General features: G+C 37.3%; 1 pseudogene across 1 annotated transcript; it reads left to right on the top strand.

Moving 5' to 3' along the window:
* LOC137736187 (sucrose synthase 2-like) lies at positions 1 to 7,721 on the top strand (annotated as a pseudogene). The gene is made up of 6 exons (XR_015955259.1): positions 1 to 165; positions 312 to 440; positions 6,220 to 6,336; positions 6,442 to 6,601; positions 6,833 to 7,059; positions 7,204 to 7,721. The product of XR_015955259.1 is annotated as a sucrose synthase 2-like (transcript).
* Positions 7,722 to 20,370: the final 12,649 nt, after the last annotated feature.

Genomic DNA, 20,370 nt, shown 5'->3' with positions numbered 1-20,370 from the left:
ATGAGCAACACCATTCAGGACACCCTCACTGCTCACCGCAATGAGCTCGTTTCTCTTCTCTCCAGGTACATCTTTCTCTCTCTCACATTGCACTTCAAATGGAGGGTTCTTTGGGTTGGAATTGAGTGGGGTTTTGAGAAAGTTGAGGTTTTGTTGTGTTGGAAGGTATGTTGCTCGAGGAAATGGGAGTCTGCAACCCCATCAAATGATAAACGAGCTCAAAAGCGTGATCATGGAGGATGAAGGCATGCAGAAGCTCAAAGATAGCTCGTTCAGCAAAGTCTTACAGTCTGCTCAGGTCAATTTCCTAGAATTATTGCTACTGTTTTTTTTTCCTTTTAGGATATTGCTCTAGTATCTGTTTGTTTGCTAAGAATGGGATACTGCGGAAATGGATTTCAAGGTTTGATGTGTGGCCTTACTTGGAGACCTTCGCAGAGGTAAGCAGTTGAACGGATATATATAACTTGTTTTCCTTTTCTTTTTGGGTGTGCTCTTTGTTGAATAAGTGGCCAAGTGGCCATACTTTAGAATAAACAAATTCAAAGGTGGCAAACACCTTCCTTGTTTTGGGGAGGAAAAGAGGGAAAAGACCTTTGCTTTTGAAAATGTTTTGGTTCCCTTCACCACCCGTGAGCTTTGGTTTTGGCACAAAGACTAGAGAAAAGAAAGAGTTCTTTTTTTTAGTAGAGAAAAGGGAGTGAGAGCTTACATTCGGCTGAGAAGAAAAAAACTCCTTTTGCAGAGAGCTAAGGAGTTTTGCAGAGAGCTAAAGGAGCTGCAAAGAGAGAAGAGAAGCTGCTGCTTCAATTGGTTAGTAATCATCCACCAAAGTAGTTGTTGTTGTAATAGCTTTGAGCTATATGTATAGAGAAGAAATTATTCATTATATTTCTTCCTCTATTTGTTTATTTGGTGTGTGAGAGCTATTGGGTGTATTGGGTTATTTGGGTTGTGAGATTGCCAACACTTTGTAAACTCCCATTTGGTTGATAGTGGATTATTGGGTGAGCTCCTACTGCTCCGAGGACGTACTCCAGTTACACTGACTGTTGAGGAACCTCGTTAAAATCTTGGTGTCTGTATATTTTTGTTCTTGCATTTTCATTTGATAAATTTCCTGTGGGTTAGCTTCAGTTGGTTCCGCGTGGTTTGGTGCTATCCTAGCACAACAATTGGTATCAGAGCACTGGTTGCTCTTGGGTACTGTCTAGTTGCCAAAGATGTCAGACGGGCAAGATGAGAATCCTTTTGGAAGCAGCTCCGGGTTTGCAAGAACTACGGTGCAAAATGCAAAGTTCGAAGTGGAAAAGTTTGATGGCACAAACAACTTCGGGATGTGGCAATGTGAGGTTAAAGATGTGTTGGCTCAACAAGATCTTCTTGCCGCCTTGGGAGAGAAGCCTGAAGCTATGTCGAAACTGGAATGGGAGAAATTAAATTTGTGGGCTTGCTCTTCAATTCGGTTGTGCCTTGCAAAAACTCAGAAGTATTTTGTGATGCGGGAGACTTTGGCAAGTGTGTTGTGGCAAAAATTGGAAGACAAGTATATGACGAAGAGTGCAGAGAACCGGCTACACTTGAAGAAAAAGCTCTACCGCTTCCAATACAAAGAAGGTACAAAAATGATTAGACACCTTGATGCTTTTAATAAGTTGATTGCCGACTTGTTAAATTTAGATGAGGATATTAAGGATGAAGATAAGGCCTTAATATTGTTGAATTCCTTGCCGGACTCTTATGAGCATTTTGTTACCACTATTATGCATGGTAAAGAAACTGTGAAATTTGAAGATGTGTCAAATGCCTTGATGAATTATGAAATGAGGCATAGAGATAAAAATCATGATAGTACCTCTGAAGCTTTATTTGTTAGAGGTAGATCATCGGAGAGGAGATCCTCTTCTAGCAGGAAAAAATCACAGTCTCGACCTAGAGGAAACTCTAAAGGTAGAAAACCTTTGGAAAGGGATGAATGTGCCTTTTGTCGTAATAAGGGTCATTGGAAGAAAGATTGTCCTAGATTGAAGACCAAAGGCAAAGAAAGTTCTGAAGCTAATGTTGCTGAGGTTGAAACAGATTTTTCTGATTTTGCTTTAACCACTTCCTCATCATTTGATTGTGCTACTAAGTGGGTGTTGGATACGGGTTGTACTCATCATATGACTCCTCACAAGGATTGGTTTTCAAGCTTGAAAGAGTTTGATGGCGGTGTTGTGTTCATGGGAGATGACAATCCTTGCACAACAAAAGGGATTGGTACAGTTCGTTTGAAGTTGCATGATGGCATGGTTAAAGAGTTGACAGGTGTTCGGTATGTACCGAATTTGAAGAAAAATCTTATTTCTTTGGGAACTTTGGAAGCCAAGGGCTTCAGGTTTCATTCAGATGGGCAGACATTGAAGGTGACTTATGGTGCACTTGTTGTGATGAAAGCTCCTCGATGTGGCCATTTGTATTTATTGCAAGGAAGCACTGTGACAGGTGAAGCATCTGTAGTCTCAGAAAATATGGGCACATCCGATTCTGATACTACTAGACTGTGGCATATGAGATTAGGCCATGCCGGTGAGAAAGCTCTACAAGGGCTTGTGAAACAAGGTCTTCTAAAAGGTGCCACGACTTGTAAGCTTGATTTCTGTGAACATTGTGTCTTGGGGAAGCAAACTAGAGTGAAGTTTGGTACTGCTGTACATCAGACGAAGGGCATTCTTGATTATGTGCATTCGGATGTTTGGGGTCCTACAAAGACTCCCTCTTTGAGTGGTAGACATTGGTTCGTGACCTTTGTTGATGATTATTCAAGAAGGTCTTGGGTCTACACTATGAAGCACAAGAGTGAGGTGTTGAGCATTTTCTTGGGTTGGAAGAAAATGGTTGAGAACCAAACTGGGAGAAAGATTAAGATTTTGAGATCGGATAATGGTGGTGAATACACATCCGACCCTTTCTTTAAAGTTTGCAAAGAGGAAGGGATTGTGAGACATTTTAGTGTCCGGGGAACTCCACAACAAAATGGAGTTGCAGAAAGATTGAATCGAACCTTGCTTGAGAAGGTTAGATGCATGTTGTCTCAGTCGGGTTTGAGCAAGTCGTTTTGGGCAGAGGCAGTTACTTATGCATGTCACATCATCAACCGATTACCCTCAGCTGCTGTTCAGGGTAAGACGCCAATGGAGGTATGGACTGGAAAACCTTCTACTGATTATGATTATATTCGTATTTTTGGTTCACCTGCTTATTTTCATGTAACTGAAAATAAACTTGATCCTAGAGCCAAAAAGGCTATCTTTCTTGGTTTTAGTAGTGGTGTCAAAGGTTACAGGTTGTGGTGCCCAGAGATGAAAAAACTTGTAATCAGCAGAGATGTGACATTTGATGAAGAAAATATGTTCAGAGACTCTGAAAAGAATGTGAAAGATGTCCAACAGGTGGAGCTTGAGAAAGTTGCCTCTAGTACTTCAAATCCTATTTCCGCTGATGTGGAAGCCACTACAAGTGAAGAAGTGGGAGACCATGAGGATGTTGAAGAAGTTGAACTTGAAGATTCTATTCAAGTTGAAGAGCAAGTTTCACCTCAAGAGTCTATTGCCAAGAACAGAGGAAAAAGACAAATTACCAAGCCAGCTCGGTATAGTGACTATGTTGCTTTTGCTCTTCCTATTATCACTGATGAGATTCCATCCAATTTTGAGGAAGCCATTGAGAGTGAAGAAAAGGAGAAGTGGTGCAATGCCATGGGCGACGAGATGAATTCTCTCATGAAAAACAAGACTTGGGAGTTAGCTAAATTGCCTAAGGGTAAGAAAGCTATTGGTTGCAAATGGGTGTATGCCAAGAAGGAAGATGTTGCTGAGAAAAGCAATGTCAGATTCAAAGCAAGATTAGTTGCTAAAGGGTATGCACAAAAGGAGGGCATTGACTACAGTGAAATCTTTTCTCCAGTTGTGAAGCACTCATCAATTCGCATTATGTTAGCTCTTGTTGCACAATATGATCTTGAACTTGTGCAACTTGATGTGAAGACGGCTTTCCTACATGGTGATTTGAATGAAGAGATCTATATGTGTCAACCGGATGGGTATATGGTGAAAGGGAAAGAAAATTTGTTTTGCAAATTGAAGAAATCACTTTATGGCTTGAAGCAATCTCCAAGGCAATGGTATTTGAGGTTTGATAAATTTATGAGAGGCCAAAATTATTCTAGAAGTCAATATGATCATTGTGTGTACTTCAAGAAGTTGCAAGATGGGTCTTTCATTTATCTGTTGATATATGTTGATGATATGTTGATTGCCTCAAAGAATGTTGAAGAGATTGAGAAATTGAAGAATCAAATGAAAAATGAGTTCGAGATGAAGGATCTTGGTGAAGCAAAGAAGATCCTTGGCATGGAGATCACTAGAGACAGAGAGAAAGGTTTGGTATGCTTGAATCAAAGACAATACCTTGAGAAGTTGATTCGGAAGTTTGGAGTTCATGATTCAACTAAACCGGTTAGTACCCCTTTGGCTCCTCATTTTAAATTGAGTTCTCTACAATGTCCTAAAACTGATCAAGAGAAGCTACAAATGAAAAATATACCATATGCAAATTTGGTTGGTAGTTTGATGTATGCAATGGTATGCTCTAGACCGGATATTGCTCATGCAGTTGGCATGGTGAGTCGATATATGCATAATCCTGGTAAAGAGCATTGGAATGCAGCTAAGTGGATATTGAGGTATCTCCATGGTACTCGAGATGTTGGTTTATGTTTTGAGAGGGATGACTCTGGTATTGGTCATTTTGCTGTTGGTTATGTTGATTCAGATTATGCAGGTGATCTGGATGGAAGGAAGTCTACTACAGGCTATGTGTTTACTATGGCTAAAGGGCCAGTTTGTTGGAGGTCCATTTTGCAGTCGTCTGTTGCCTTGTCTACTACAGAGGCTGAATATATGGCAGTTGCTGAAGCTATAAAGGAGGCCATTTGGATACATGGGCTGATTAGAGATTTGGGGGTTGATCAGAAGCAGGTGGAGGTGCATTGTGATAGTCAGAGTGCCATTTATTTGGCTAAGTATCAGGTTCATCATGCGAGGACCAAGCACATAGATGTGCGTTATCACTTTGTTCGTGAAGTTGTTGGTGAAGGAGAAATCATTCTCCAGAAGATTCCAACTAAAGATAACCCCGCTGATATGTTGACTAAGGTTGTTGGTGTAGCCAAGTTTGTTCATTGCTTGAACTTGGCTCACATTTTGCCTATATAAAGAAGGCGTTGAGCAGTAGGAGTTTTGGAGCATTTGGCTCGGCATGAGTTGTTCTCTTGCTAGTGATTGGGAGTGATGTTGTGTGTTAATTGTGTTGTTTGGCTTATCATGGCGTTTTTCGGAACTTGGCCAAGGTGGAGATTGTTGAATAAGTGGCCAAGTGGCCATACTTTAGAATAAACAAATTCAAAGGTGGCAAACACCTTCCTTGTTTTGGGGAGGAAAAGAGGGAAAAGACCTTTGCTTTTGAAAATGTTTTGGTTCCCTTCACCACCCGTGAGCTTTGGTTTTGGCACAAAGACTAGAGAAAAGAAAGAGTTCTTTTTTTTAGTAGAGAAAAGGGAGTGAGAGCTTACATTCGGCTGAGAAGAAAAAAACTCCTTTTGCAGAGAGCTAAGGAGTTTTGCAGAGAGCTAAAGGAGCTGCAAAGAGAGAAGAGAAGCTGCTGCTTCAATTGGTTAGTAATCATCCACCAAAGTAGTTGTTGTTGTAATAGCTTTGAGCTATATGTATAGAGAAGAAATTATTCATTATATTTCTTCCTCTATTTGTTTATTTGGTGTGTGAGAGCTATTGGGTGTATTGGGTTATTTGGGTTGTGAGATTGCCAACACTTTGTAAACTCCCATTTGGTTGATAGTGGATTATTGGGTGAGCTCCTACTGCTCCGAGGACGTACTCCAGTTACACTGACTGTTGAGGAACCTCGTTAAAATCTTGGTGTCTGTATATTTTTGTTCTTGCATTTTCATTTGATAAATTTCCTGTGGGTTAGCTTCAGTTGGTTCCGCGTGGTTTGGTGCTATCCTAGCACAACACTCTTGTTTATTCTCCCCTTATTTCTTTTTCTGTCCCCTTTTTTACTGCCTGAGTACTTCACTTTTATGATGCACACTGTTGGGTTCTTAATTACTACTTACGGGTTATACAACATACTTTTTTTCTCTTATTGTGTTATTTCTAGGATGCCTCGAATGAAATTGCCGCTGAGTTGCAGGGTGTTCCAGATCTAATCATTGGAAACTATAGTGATGGAAATCTTTTTGCAACTCTGTTATCTTATAAACTGGGAATCATACAGGTGAATTTTAGTTTTTAATTCATTATTTCAGATGCAACACAGATTGGTGGAATAACAGTGGGCTTATATTGGAGTTAACTTGTCAAAACTGAATTCTCCATGTAGTGCAATATTGCTCATGCATTGGAGAGAACAAAGTACCCACATTCTGATATATTTTGGAAGAAGCATCAGGATAAGTACCATTTTTCAAGTCAATTCACAGCCGATCTCATTGCAATGAGCAATGCAGATTCATAATTACATACCAAGAGATTGCCGGAAGGTTTGATTGTTGGTCTAGTTCTTTACCTCCAATTTTTAATCTACGGCCTGATTTTTCACTTGAAATGTAGTCATATGATGTAAGTTACGTTGGTTAACAAGTTCAAAGATCTGTCTGTCACAATGAAGTGGATTGCATCATTTGCAGCATGTGGGCCATTGTTCTTCTCCCTGGATTCTAGTCACTTTTGTTTGTTGCATTAAAGATTAATTTTCTTGTTCTTTATCTCAGCAAGAATAACGTTGGACAGTACGAGAGCCACACTGCCTCCACTCTTCCTGGGCCGTATCAAGCTGTTCACAGGATTGAATGTTTTTGATCCCAAGTTTAATATCGTCTCCCCAGGAGCAGATATGTGTATATACTTTCCATATTCTGACAAGGAAAAAAGGCTTACTGCTCTACATGGGTCAAATTGAAGAACTCTTATATGGTGCTGAGCAGAACGACGAGCATATGTAAGTACCTTCTAATGTTAAGTAAAGAACTTCTGAAAAACAATTTAAGCCTCTTTTTGAGATTTTATAGATATCAGGGTTGCAACTTACATGCACTTCATTTTCATCACTCAATCGTCTGATACTCATTCGATGGTGATGCAGTGGGCTAGCTGTTGAGTGATAGATCAAAGCCTATTGTCTTTTCCATGGCAAGACTTGATGGAGTGAAAAATTTAACTGGACTTGTTGACTGCTATGCTAAGAGCGCCAAGCTAAGAGAAATGGTAAACCTTGTTGTGGATGTCAAGAACTCTAAGGATGGAGAAGAAATTGCAGAGATTGAAAAGATGCATGACCTCATTAAGAAATACAACTTGAGTGGTCAGTTCCGATGGATAGCAGCACAGATGAACCGTGCTCGTAATGGTGAGCTCTTCATCAAGATACTCAGTCTGCAGTACGTCATGTATATGTATTCAGATGCAGATCATTGCGATTGCTTTATCATCTTCACCACCCCGGTTATCCGTTTCAGCTTTAATGGTGGCCCTGAGACTCTTTGCAGTGAGGTGGAGCTTCACGTCTTGAACCCACTTCAGGTAGTTGCTTCCAGATACTTCTAGAGCGATAAAGTCAAGTTTGTTAAGGTTCAACATGTTGCTGCAATGGAGAGATCAAGATCGTAGTCAGTATTATGGGATAAACGTCCATAGTCAAAAGTAGAACATTTAGATTCTATAGACATGTTTTGGCTTAAATTAAGCATAAAAAAATTTGAGTTTCATGAAAAACTTCAAGTCTAAAAATAAATTATTGTTTTAATCGGTTGGGTTACAAGACAGGCAGTGGAAATAGGTAAGTGGACAGAACTCAATTCCCAAATATTGGGCTAAGAAAGGAAAAGTAAAAACCAAATCTCGTCGGGCCAAACTAAACAGGCACAGAAGAAAGAAAAATGTGGAAACCCAAAGTTTTCCAATGTGTGTTTCGACTACAGATCAAGTTTCGAAAGTTTTCCGATGTGTGTGTTTCGACTGCAGGTCAAGTTTCGAAGCTCGTACCGTTGCAAGATTCTTCTGGAACATGATGAAAACATTTCCTCAAAGATTCAATTCACCACAATTATAATAGTAGTATTATAATATAATTGCGAGCAGTAATTTAAGTAGAATATACAATTCAGTAATCAAAAATTATGGTTCATACTCAATGTTGAATGTTTCATGCAATCAGGCTAAAAAAATATCGACAATTCAGAACGTGTTTTTGTAGAACCTGGACTGCGATGAGAAATTTTGTGAACAAGTTTGTAGAAGAATATGTTTTAGTTCCTTAGCGCAGTTTCATGAGCGTGTGCGATAAACAGAGAAGAGAGAGTTGAGGAATTTCTGTGATGTGTCTTTCCCATCACTTGTGCCTTTATTTATAGTAAACTGGATAAGATTTTTTGCCTTGCAAGTAATACACTCATAAAGGGATAAGATTTTCTAGTGTCCTAAATACAATCTACTAATAATTTACACAATCACACATATGCTGGAATTTATGTCACAATAGCTAAAACAATTACATTTGGACACAAAATTAATGCACTTGTTGACTCACTCTCTAGTCGAGGTAGACCAAACCATTGTATGTAAAGCCCACTTATATTAAAAAGTATATCAAATGTATCAATTTTATGGGTCCCCTTTTTTTTTTTAAAGAATAGCATTGCTCTAAATAAAAAAGGACCCCTTTTAATTTTGGCGTTAGGTCTCATTCTGCGTTGGACCAACACTCATTTGGAATTACACATTTTCATTCACAAGTCAAAGTATAAACGGGAGAGAGAAATGTAGAGTAAATTACACAACTATTTTATATCCAACTAATAATATTATTACAAGCTGATAAGCACGATGATCAGATTCTGAGGGACAACTCGGTGGTATACATTAATCACCGGCGACTTTCGCAGGGTCAATCCTTATTAAATGGCCCCGGAAGTCCTGCCTATCGGAAATAAAATAAAATAAAACGAAAAGAAGATGCATATACATATATGCAAGCGGCGATATATATGTATAAGATCACTAGCTAGGAGCTTGATAGATTCACGATTTCCTTGCCTTCTGCACGAAGATATACAACTGATGAAGCTAATTAGGTCGACCATGCTTCCTGGTACCAAATTGAGTAATCACCACTCCGCCGTAGAGCTCGGCCGCCTCGGTGCTAGTGAGAATAGCAGTGCCCATTTTTCTATGACCATTATTAACAGGCCCTTGCATCAAAGTTTGACTCTGCTGATCGTGATGAGCTTCGTTGTAATTGGCCATCTTGTGGATCTTGGTTTGTGGATAAAAATGTTGTCCTTGATGAAAAGGAGGAGGAAGAGGAGGCGTAGTAGTAGTGGTGATCATCTTCTGCGGCCAGCTACCGTAGTACTCGTCAGCTGCCACGTTCGTGCTATTGTTGTAAAGCACGCCGTGGCAGTCCTCTATGATGGTGTGGTGTTCGGATGCAATCGGGGCGGCTACCTTCCGGTGAATAGCAAAGCGTTCATAAACAGCCATTGCTAACTTACTAACAATGAGTTAATTAAGGGGAGCTATCTAGCTTGGTTTGCTTTGTGCTTGTCTTACCCAAAAAATTAAGAGCCAAGCCACATTATATAGGAGTCCTATAAAGCTTCACAAGTGGGCTTTCTGATCAGGTTCTTGCGATTCTCCCTTATCCTTCCTTTTCTAGTAGGAGAATGTTATTGAAACGAATCTACTCCTTTTCTAGTAGGAGAATGTTATTGAAACGAATCTAGCCTAAAATCCTTTCTACTATGACCCAGAAATCATGTTAAAACGTTTACTTGTACTAGTTCTTGAGATTATTCATCAATATATAGCTAGATACTACTTCGTTAGCGTTTCACAGATATAACTAAAGGTTGCGTGGCTTGTTTTTCCTAGTGCATGCATTATTTACAGAATTTAGGTACTTCTAACAAAAGTGGTTTTACCTATACCTCTTCTAAGCAAACACAATAATTTAATCATGCTCCAAGGTATCTTGTACTGTAGAGTTTTTAGTCATTAGATCCTGGTTATTGTATGCTATTTCTACCATTTAATAGAGGTTGATTTCACCTATATATGTATGTAGAACTGATTAGAGGGGTATTCAATGTAATTAGTAAAGATGGTACAAACAACAACAAAGTTTTATTCCAGTAAGTGGGGTTCGCTATATGAATCCTAGATCAATGCCATTCCACTGGGTTTTGCTTCAGGTTTTATGTTAGCTCTAAGTACTCCATCCTTTTTTTTGAAGTTTTTTTCAAGTTTTCCTAGGTTTTCCTCTACTGCTTTTGCTCTAAGTCTCCGTCTCATAATTGCATTTTTAACCGGAACATTTGTAGGAAAGATGGTACAAACAACACCACTATTAGTTTTCATTCTCTATTTCCTACTCTGACTAATACACGTTGTCGATAATGAGGTTTTTCTTTCTATAGTTCCAAAATCAAATTAAATCGATTAAAGATGAATTCGGGTCTTGATAAGCAATATTCTGATAAGGTTTGGCCAAGAGTTACATATTTTATATCTACCACAGAATACATAATGTTATATAATAACATACACAGGTTAGAATTTTTCCCCCGCCATAATTTTGGATATTTTGGAACTATGCATTAGATTATTTACTGGATTCAAGCGCATGAGCCTCTCATGATACTCGGAACCCTTCTGGGACACTATATCCTTGCACCGACTGTATGGATAATAACCAATTAGTTAATAGAGATGGCTGCCGCTTTGAATGAAAAGACAGATATATATTGGTATCGATCGATCGGTATAACACAACAGGTTTTGAATCAATCTTATGAGATTATATTAAACTTTTATCGTTTCTGCAGAGATTTTAATTTCAAAATAATTGAATAATTTGGTTTTCTTTTTCTTGGATTTAAGTTTTTAACTTCTGAAAAAATTTACTCTAGATTGAAAAGCTAAGTAATGTTACTAGTGTGTTATAATATGAGTTAATTGATAGTATCACGTGATCGTCATGCCACACTAAAAGGTTTACTCTGGACTGAAGAAGGTAGCAAAATTAAGGAAGTTAACATGGACTATCTAGTGGACAAAAAATAAAAATGGACTATCTAGTGTCGAAGAAAGAAATTTAAATTATCAGAGGAAATAAGTTTGGTATGTATGCATGCTTACGATGGCAAAACTTACGTAACCAAATTATTCTTGTTTATCTTCCGATAGACAAGGTCTGCTTTAATATCTTCTTGGAAAGATATTCTTGATCATATTTGCCTTACATTACTAGTAGTGGAGGAATCATTTGCCTCTAGCTTGCCATTTTTGTGGATATAAAGTTTGTGAAAGCGATCGATTCCATTTCCTTAAAAAAAATGGCATATCCTTTTGGCATCTCTTTCGTTTCATACTTTGCTTTTGTTTTTATTATTATGGCCTGTAATTAACCTAATGGGAGATGGGGCTTCTTGTTAATGGGGTTCAAAGCCAGACAACACAAGCACCCCTGTTAGAAAAAGGTAGAAGGACGTTCCTTAGGGAAAATGGGAAGGTATTAATTCCTTGCATATAATTTGGTGTGTATATACAAGTTCACTTCGACCACAATACATGAGGATATAGAAAGCTCCCATCTTGAATCTAAATTCGGGAAGGAAGATATAAAGTAGAGCTCAATAATTTTAAGGTATACATTCCCCTTTCATTTTTCACTATTTTGGGATTTCTAATTGTCAAATTTTTTTCCAGATTTATAACTATTTGAGCACTTTGGTGGCTATCTACAAGAATAAGGTTGATGTATAATATTGTATGAACTATAGGGATATTAAGTTAATGAGTCATACAATGAAGCTCTAGGAGAGGGTAACTGAGCATAGATTGAGACAAGAGACACGGGTCTCATAGAATCAATTCAGGTTCATGCCAGGACCCTCGGCAATGGAGACAATCTATCCCTTATGAAGATCGATGGAACGATATAGAGATATGAAAAAGGATTTGCACATGATTTTTATAGATTTGGAAAAAAATGAATGATAGGGTCCCAAGAGAAATTATTTGGAGAATTCTAGAGAAGAAAGGAGTACGAGTAGCATATATCTAAGTAACAGGCCCACTAGTACAAAAACATGTTTGCGAGACGGCAACTTGCGCGACGCAGCAAATTTTGTTGGGCAAAGTATGTTTGCGCGACACTAAACACAAATCGTCGTGTGCACCTATGTCACGCAAAACAGTTTTGTGTGAGCAAAGTGCCATTCTGCAAAGGCCATTTACGCGACGTTTTGTGCGTCGAGCAAGATTTGTGTGCCAAACTAAGAACGTTTTGTGCATCGAGCAAGATTTTGGCGCCAAACCAAGAATACTTTACCGCTTTTTTTCCCAACTTTGTGCTACGTGGGTGCACCTACGTTGCGCAAAACGACTTTGCGCGACGCCTAACTTCATCGCTTAAAGTCAACACGGAAATGTCACTTCTTATCTTTCTTTCATGTGTTCTAAAACAAGTCAAAAGCACAAACCTTGCAAATTGCAATGTATATTTTTTTCCTTCATTTAAAAGTTTGAAGTCTATACTCTCTCTATAAATATATTGGAGAAACCAAAAGAAAAACCGGAAAAGTAGAATCACAAAACAAAGATAAATTGTGATTCCCGTTTCAATCAACAACCACAAGGTCATTTTCGAAACATACAACGCAAATAAATAAAAAAATTCAAAGTTTGGAAGAATTGAAAAGAAAATCAAAGGGGTTTGGTTTGAATTTTGGATGTCATAGGCAAAAGGGGATAAAATAAAAAAAAAATAAAAAAACTTTGCACGACGTTGGCACCTACGTCGTGCAAAGTTTTTTTTTTTTTTTTTTTTTTTAACCTTTTGCTTTTCTTTTGGGGTTCTTGCATTGCCTTTTCTTTTGTGTGGTATCCACTTGTGTAAATGTTTTAAATTGACAATCGAATTAGTTCATTGTATTCATATAGAAACAAGTTTGACGGTTGAATCGTTGAAACTAGTTTCGTACAATTCGCATCCCATCAAAACAATAGATTCACTAATACTTAGAGTTTATTTATACTTTCATTAAGTATAACATAAGATTTTGTGATATCCACTAGTGTAAATATTTTAAATTGACGATCGAATTAGTTTATTGTATTCATATAGGATCAAGGAATGTAGCTGTAAAAAAATCAGCAAAATCAGAGTTAAAACTACCGTTAAATGGTGATTTTTTCATTTATAACTGTCGAAAATGTTTGTCACATTACATAATCTCTGAATGTTTGTTTTTTGCAATTTTTTGCGTATGTGATCTCGAAGCATATACAAACAAGTTTGATGGTTGGATCGTTAAAACTAGTTTCGTACAATGTGTATCCCATCAAAACAATAGATTCACTAACACTTGAAGTTTATTTATACTTTCATTAAGTATAACATAAGATTTGTGGTATCCACTAGTGTAAATATTTTAAATTGATGATTGAATTAGTTTATTGTATTCATATAGGATCAAGGAGTGTAGTTGTAAACAATCATCAAACTCGGAGTTAAAACAACCGTTAAATCATGATTTTTCGTTTATAGCCGTTGAAAAGGTTTGTCCCGTTACTTGATATTTGAATGTTTGTTTTTTGCGACTTTTGGCCTATGCAATCTCGAAGCATATACAAACAAGTTTGACGGTTGGATTGTTGAAACTAGTTTCGTACAATGCGTATCCCATCAAAACAATAGATTCACTAATACTTAGGGTTTATTTATACTTTCATTAAGTATAACATAAGATTTTATGATATCCACTAGTGTAAATATTTTAAATTGATGATCGAATTAGTTCATTGTATTCATATAGGATCAAGGAGTAGTGTAGCTATAAAAAATCATCAAAATTGGAGTTAAAACTACCGTTAAATGGTGATTTTTCATTTATAACCGTCGAAAAGTTATGTCCCCTTACTTGATCTCTGAACGTTTGCTTTTTGCCTATAAGATCTCGAAGCATATACAAACAAGTTTGGCGGTTGGATCGTTGAAATTAGTTTCGTACAATGCGTATCACATCAAGTTCAACAGTATATATATTTATTAAGTAGATTTAAATTTATTTATTTTGTACGTATAACACTTAAGAAATTGAATGATTTGTATATTTATTAAGTAGCTACCAATTTATTAGTCGGGTTTTTGTTAGAAAAATATATTATTGTGGGTTTTACGTAAAAAAAAAAAATTGAATTTGAAAGGAGTAAAGTCACATTTTCAGTAATTTTTACAATAATGTTTTAAATAAAAAATACTTTGCACGAATAATGTGGTCATCGTGCAAAAACATTTTGCATGACGTCAAATTGTATACCTATGTCGCGCTAGTTGTGATAATTTTGGCAGTGCAATTGTAAAAAATAGGCGTTTTTTTTTAAATGTTCCAAGTTTGGACAAAAACTTCTTAGACTCGGACTCTCTCTTACTCAATCTCTCTCTCGTTGCCTTCCTCCTCTTCGCTCATCAGCCCTCTCTCTATAATTGCCTTCCTCCTCTTCACTCATCATGCTCATCACGCTTGAACCCCAAATCTTGAACTCAAACCTCTCTTTCCTCTTCACAATCTCGAATCCAACCACCACCACTACTTTGTCGATTGTCTCTCTCCCTCTCATTCTAAACAATGGGCAGCCACCACCACTTCGTCATGCTCGTCTCTCTCCTTGAAGGTAAGTGTAATTACAAATTATGAAATTGTGAAATTAAGGATTTTGAATGTGAATTGAGAAGAATTTTAGAATTTAGGGTATTAATTTGGGATGAATTACTAGGGCATGGGATGGATTTCAGGGTTTAAAAATTTGTGAATGGGATTTAGGGTTTTAATTTTGAAATGGGGATTGAATTAGGGTTTTTATTTGGGATAAATTATTACGAAATGGGCTGAATTTCAGGGTTTCAGAACTTCATTGTTGTTGTTTCTTGTTTGCAGTTTGAAGCAATTTCAGTATAGATTTTCAATTCCCAGCCAGCCAGCAGGTATTGACCCAGATTTTCAATTCCCACATATGCATTAAGCATTACGCTGCCTGTAGCTCATCATATTTGTGCTCGTTCTACTCCCTCATCCTCGTCCTGCTCCCTCATCCTTGTTCTCGTATGGTAAATTCTGAATCTGAAAATCAATTTCTTTAATTTTGTTTTGCTAATCGTAATTATTATTGGGTTTTGATCGATTTCGTTGTTTTGTGCTTGAAATCTCTCGAAATTTTGAATTTCTAGCACAAAAATTGGGTGCGTTTTTGTGGGTTTGTGTTATGTGATTGAGTGAGTTTTTGAATTGATTGCTACCCAATTTATCTGCTATTTTTCCTTCTGTGAACTAATTGCTAAGTTTTTGTAAGTTGATTGCAATTTTTTCTTCGTTCCCTGCTTATTGTTGTTATTGTGGTTTAATAATATCCAAAATTGTCCGATTTGGTTACATAAAAATCACCATTTTATGGCCTTTTATCAATCTTATGAGCATGCAAAAGCACCCGTTTTTGATCTATAACCCATATAGCCTTTTTTTTAAAATATTGTTCTAGGCTTCCCAATACAAAAAGCACCCCTGATTGATTTTTATCTTGGGTGATATTTTTTATTTGATTCTTGAGTCTTGACATACATACACAAATTGCTTTGTTGTTAATATTTGACATGAGTGCACTAGGTTGTTGTTGAGTTTATATTTTCTCAGATGTTTCATTCCCCTTAATGAATTATAGTTTATCATGTGTACTATGGGTTTTGGCTGTTAATATTTGATATGAGTACTCTGGGTTTTTTTGGTTGAAATGTGCTTTAAAATCATAGTTTATGACTTTGGTATCGAGCCTTGATCCACTTACTGCTAGCTAAAATATTTGATTAACCAGAATGAAGTTAACATCTTATCATCCTATTTTCAAGTGCCTCTACTGTTCTAGTTGTAAACTCAAACTTATGGTGATATTGGATTGCATCCTTAACCTTTATCAACCTTGAGGTCATATGAAAAGCTATATGCTTTGTGACTTCCACTCATCTTGCATCCCCTTCCCACTCATCTTGCATTCAAAGAGGAAGTGACAACCCTAAAGTGTCAGCTTGCGATCCAGAGAAAGCAGATGAGGCCAGGGTGAAAAGATGAGAATCTATGCTGTGCAGGTGAGAGACCTTGTACAAGCCATATAGATGTTCGACCTCCAAATCTCGCTACCAGCACCTGATCTTGCTCCACCTTTGACGTCCGAGCCACTTCGCCCTTCTGATACGCAGTAACCTGATGTATGAAACCTAGAAGACTACTTGTAGTTTTTTTTTTTTGTTTGGACATCTTGTATGTACATTTTCATAAATTTTATAATTAAATACTTTTCATTGATTATTATTGTTTAGAATTTAAGTACAATATTTATTAAAAATTAAAAATAAAAAACATTTTGACTAAAACAAAAGAAAGGGGTTTACGTGACAAAGAAGAAACATACGTCGCGCAAAACCACTTTGTGCGACGCATGTCCTTACGTTGCGCAAAGCCACCTAAGCCACTTTGCGCGGCGCACGCCCTACATCGCACAAAGCCACTTTGTGCGACGCATGCCCTATGTCGCACAAAGTAGCTTTGCTCGACTTATGTTTCTTCTTCGTCGCGCAAACCCTACTGTGATTGCCTTGGTGCGACAATTAGCACATGACGAAGGTACCTATGTCGGGTAAAAACTCATGAATAACAAACTAAAAGCTTTCCAATAACTATAAGGCACACCAAGGCTCAACTTTAAGTCCTTACCCTTTTTGCATTAGTAACTTACGAGTTAACGAGACGTATTCAAGATGATATCCCTTGGTGTATGCTTTTCGCAGATGATATAATGATGATAGATGAAACGTAGAAGGAAGTAAATGTGAAGTTTAACCTTTGGCGGAGAGTGTTGGAAGCTAAAGGTCTTCGCCTCAGTAGGTCAAAGAAAGAGTATATGGAGTGCAAGTTCAGTGGGAATTGAGGTCCAAACAGATAAAGATGAGAATTAAAGATCAAGAAATATTAAAGAGTGAACATTTTCATTATCTTGGATCTATCTTGCAAAATAACTGAGAATTAGATAAGATCTTAACCATAAATCCAAGTTGGATGGATGAAGCGGCAAAGTGTAAGATCTTAACCATAAATCCAACTTGGATGGATGAAGCGGCAAAGTGTACCAGTGTGTTGTGCGAGCGTCGTATGCCACTAAAACTCAAGAAATTTTTTTATAGAACGACAATAAGCCCAACGAGGCTTTATGGCACGGAATGTCGGGTGGCTAAAAATCAACAACCAAAAAATGAGTGTCACGAAGATGAGAATGCTTCATTGGATGTGTGGGCACATGAGAAATGATAAGATTAAGAATGATGATATCCGAGGTAAAGCAAGAGTGGCCGCAATTGAAGGTAAGATGAGAGAAAACCGGTTAAGAGGGTTTGAATATGTGAACCGAAGACCCACAGATGATGCTGTTAGAAGATCCAACTATGAGCTAGGTAAAAGAGGTCGAGGAAGACCTAGGAAGACTTTAAATGAGACTATAAAAAAATTATGGACTACATGGAGCTAACGGAAAACTTGGCGCAAAACCGAGCACAATGGTGTTCTAGGATTTATAGAGCCGACCCCACTTAATAGGATAAGGGTTGATTGTTGTTGTTGTTGTCCTTCAAATCAGTATCTTTTGAGACGATGATCGTTATGTTTTCAGAAAAAAACCTAAAATCAAATTTAAACTTTCCTACCTCAAACCTTAGCGTCTCTAAGAAATCAAATTTGGAACAAAATATAAAAAACAACGAAACTCCAAAAAGACCCTCAAAACTTAAAATGTCGTTTTGATGTAACAAACGAGTCTTTCCGTTCTCTTTTGACATGGCGTATTGTGAGCTCAATCGGAGCTCAAAGCTCATGGTGGATTTTGTTGTTTCTGAACTTACTCTTGTCTCAACCAATTTTCTTACATCACTAGATTACTTGCAGAAGTAGAACCTATTAACAATATGTGGATATTCTCACTTGTACGTAAGACATTGATCATATAATCATACGGATCTCATTTTCGTAAGAGATGCGGTCAATCCAAAATGCACATACAATAGGCCAAGGTCCTCACCACATTCATAGAAATGGAGTGTTGTCAGGAATGCAGCACATTACCATTGGAAAACACCATTGTGAAAAAAGAAAAGGAAAAAGGAATGTGAAACAAACAGTACATTTTGCCCATTGCCTCTGAAGTCTAGAAGATTTTGATTTTATATATAACAAGAGAGAGTACTACGCATGAGAGGGTACATAGCTTTATATCTACACATTACAAGTGGAATATATACATCGTTAAGCGCAGATAAATTAAGCTCTATAGCTTAATACATATAGTGCTTCATTTAATTAGCTAGCTACTACTAATTACTTATACCAAACTAATTAAGTACGTGTTAGTTGGACTATTAGCCGCAACTCTTGGGATATTCTCTTATCTCTATCCCCCCAAATGAGAAGGCTGCATCCTTGCTAATAAGAACGGGCTGATCTCTTATGAAATGAGATTGTTTCCCTCCACGAGCTTGCTGATGATGATACTAATGAGCTGGTTGATGATGATCTTGAATAAACAGAAGCCTCGTATGACTCATCCCGGCAGGCCGGCCATAGTACTTATCTATCATAGTAAAAGCCTCCACACCAAGCCGTGCTAGCTCTTCCTGCGTTGCCATGATAAAATTGCCAAGTTTACAAGAACAAAAGAAAAGTACAGACGCACAAATAGGGTATTCAGGTAAATTGGTTTGCCCTTGTTTGCTAGTTAAAAGGTTAGCGGCCAAGCCCCATTATATAGGAATAGGAGTTAAAAAGGTGACACGTTCATGGAGGGCTTTAATATCTTAGAATGGATAATATTTGGATAACGCGATACACAAATATTTTCTTTGACTCTTTCCAAAAAGGCTTCCCAGTGACTCATTTGAATTAAAGACATTTGAAATAAATCTTTGTTTTGGGGGCTTGCTTAAGTTGGAAATCCATGTAATTAATTAACTAATGTTGCAAATTAGAAAAGTGCATTATACAGTACAAAGGGCACTATTGATGCATGGTAGGTTCTTTGGTGCTAATTAAGAGTTTCATGGCAGGTTGGTCCAAAACACATTAATTAATGAAAGATAGGAATAACGATCAAATGGTGGAACTTGGGTGGTGAAGATATTATCTTTATCTTCCTGAAGAGATTGAAAGGCATCTATATATGGTTTACCACTTTATCTCATTTTCCTTGGTTGGCTTGAGGATATTGGTACACATTTTGCAGAAGTAGTTCCGATTTACGGAAATATGAAGCATTGTTGAAAGTTGAAACATATCTAGTATTCCTTAATTTCCATCCATAATTAAATGATGAATGTCATAGCTTTACAAAGCAAATCTATTTGTAGTATACTTTACCAATCTCGAAACTACCAAACAAGGGTGAATTTTATACCTTTAGGGACCCACTAAAGGATTCGTGTTGAGGCACCCCTGCCGAAGCACAAGAGTTTGTCTACAACCAGGAGGCCAATCACAATACGACACATGTCAACATTAGAATAAAGCTCCTAGAGTCCACATCGACCACAGATGGAAGCCAGAGACTCTCCTTAACTATAAAAAGAGACTATTCTCCTACCATTAATTCCTAATGCCATTATTATACTTAAACTTATCATTAGGACTCACTAATGATGATTATGCTTGAACCTATGTATTGTGCAAACTCTTCACTATTAATGAGAACTCCTCTACTATCGTGGACGTAGCCCAACTTAAGGTGAACTACGTACATCTTATGTTTGCTTCCCTATCTCTATCTCTATCTCTATCTCTTTACATATTATCCTCACTATGTGACCCAAGCAACCTTTGTGAATGTCATAAACTTAACACTTTATGTTGTTCCAAAGTTTCACTGATTTTGTGCATCAACAAAATTCATATATAACAAGGGTGCTCAAAGATTTTTAAAGGTTATGTTAGGGAATTCTACCCCAACAAATTAAATTAGTGAGCATCTCCAGGAATCCAAGGGTAGTAATGGTTAGCAAAGTTAGATTTGTTATGCTATGTAGAACAACCTTATATCCAACAAAAGTAGCAACTAAATTAGCATATTGAAGATAAATTTTCATCAAAAGTATTGTTTAGTAGAAAGTTGAAAAATAAAAATTTGGGTTCTACAAGATATGATAAACATAGGATAGTATTATTTT

Source organism: Pyrus communis, chromosome 13, assembly GCF_041283825.1.
Source record: "Pyrus communis isolate YQ-2024b chromosome 13, ASM4128382v1, whole genome shotgun sequence".
Lineage (NCBI taxonomy): Eukaryota > Viridiplantae > Streptophyta > Magnoliopsida > Rosales > Rosaceae > Pyrus > Pyrus communis.
Note: the sequence above shows the minus strand (reverse complement) of the source record. Positions and strands in the feature narration are given on the sequence as shown.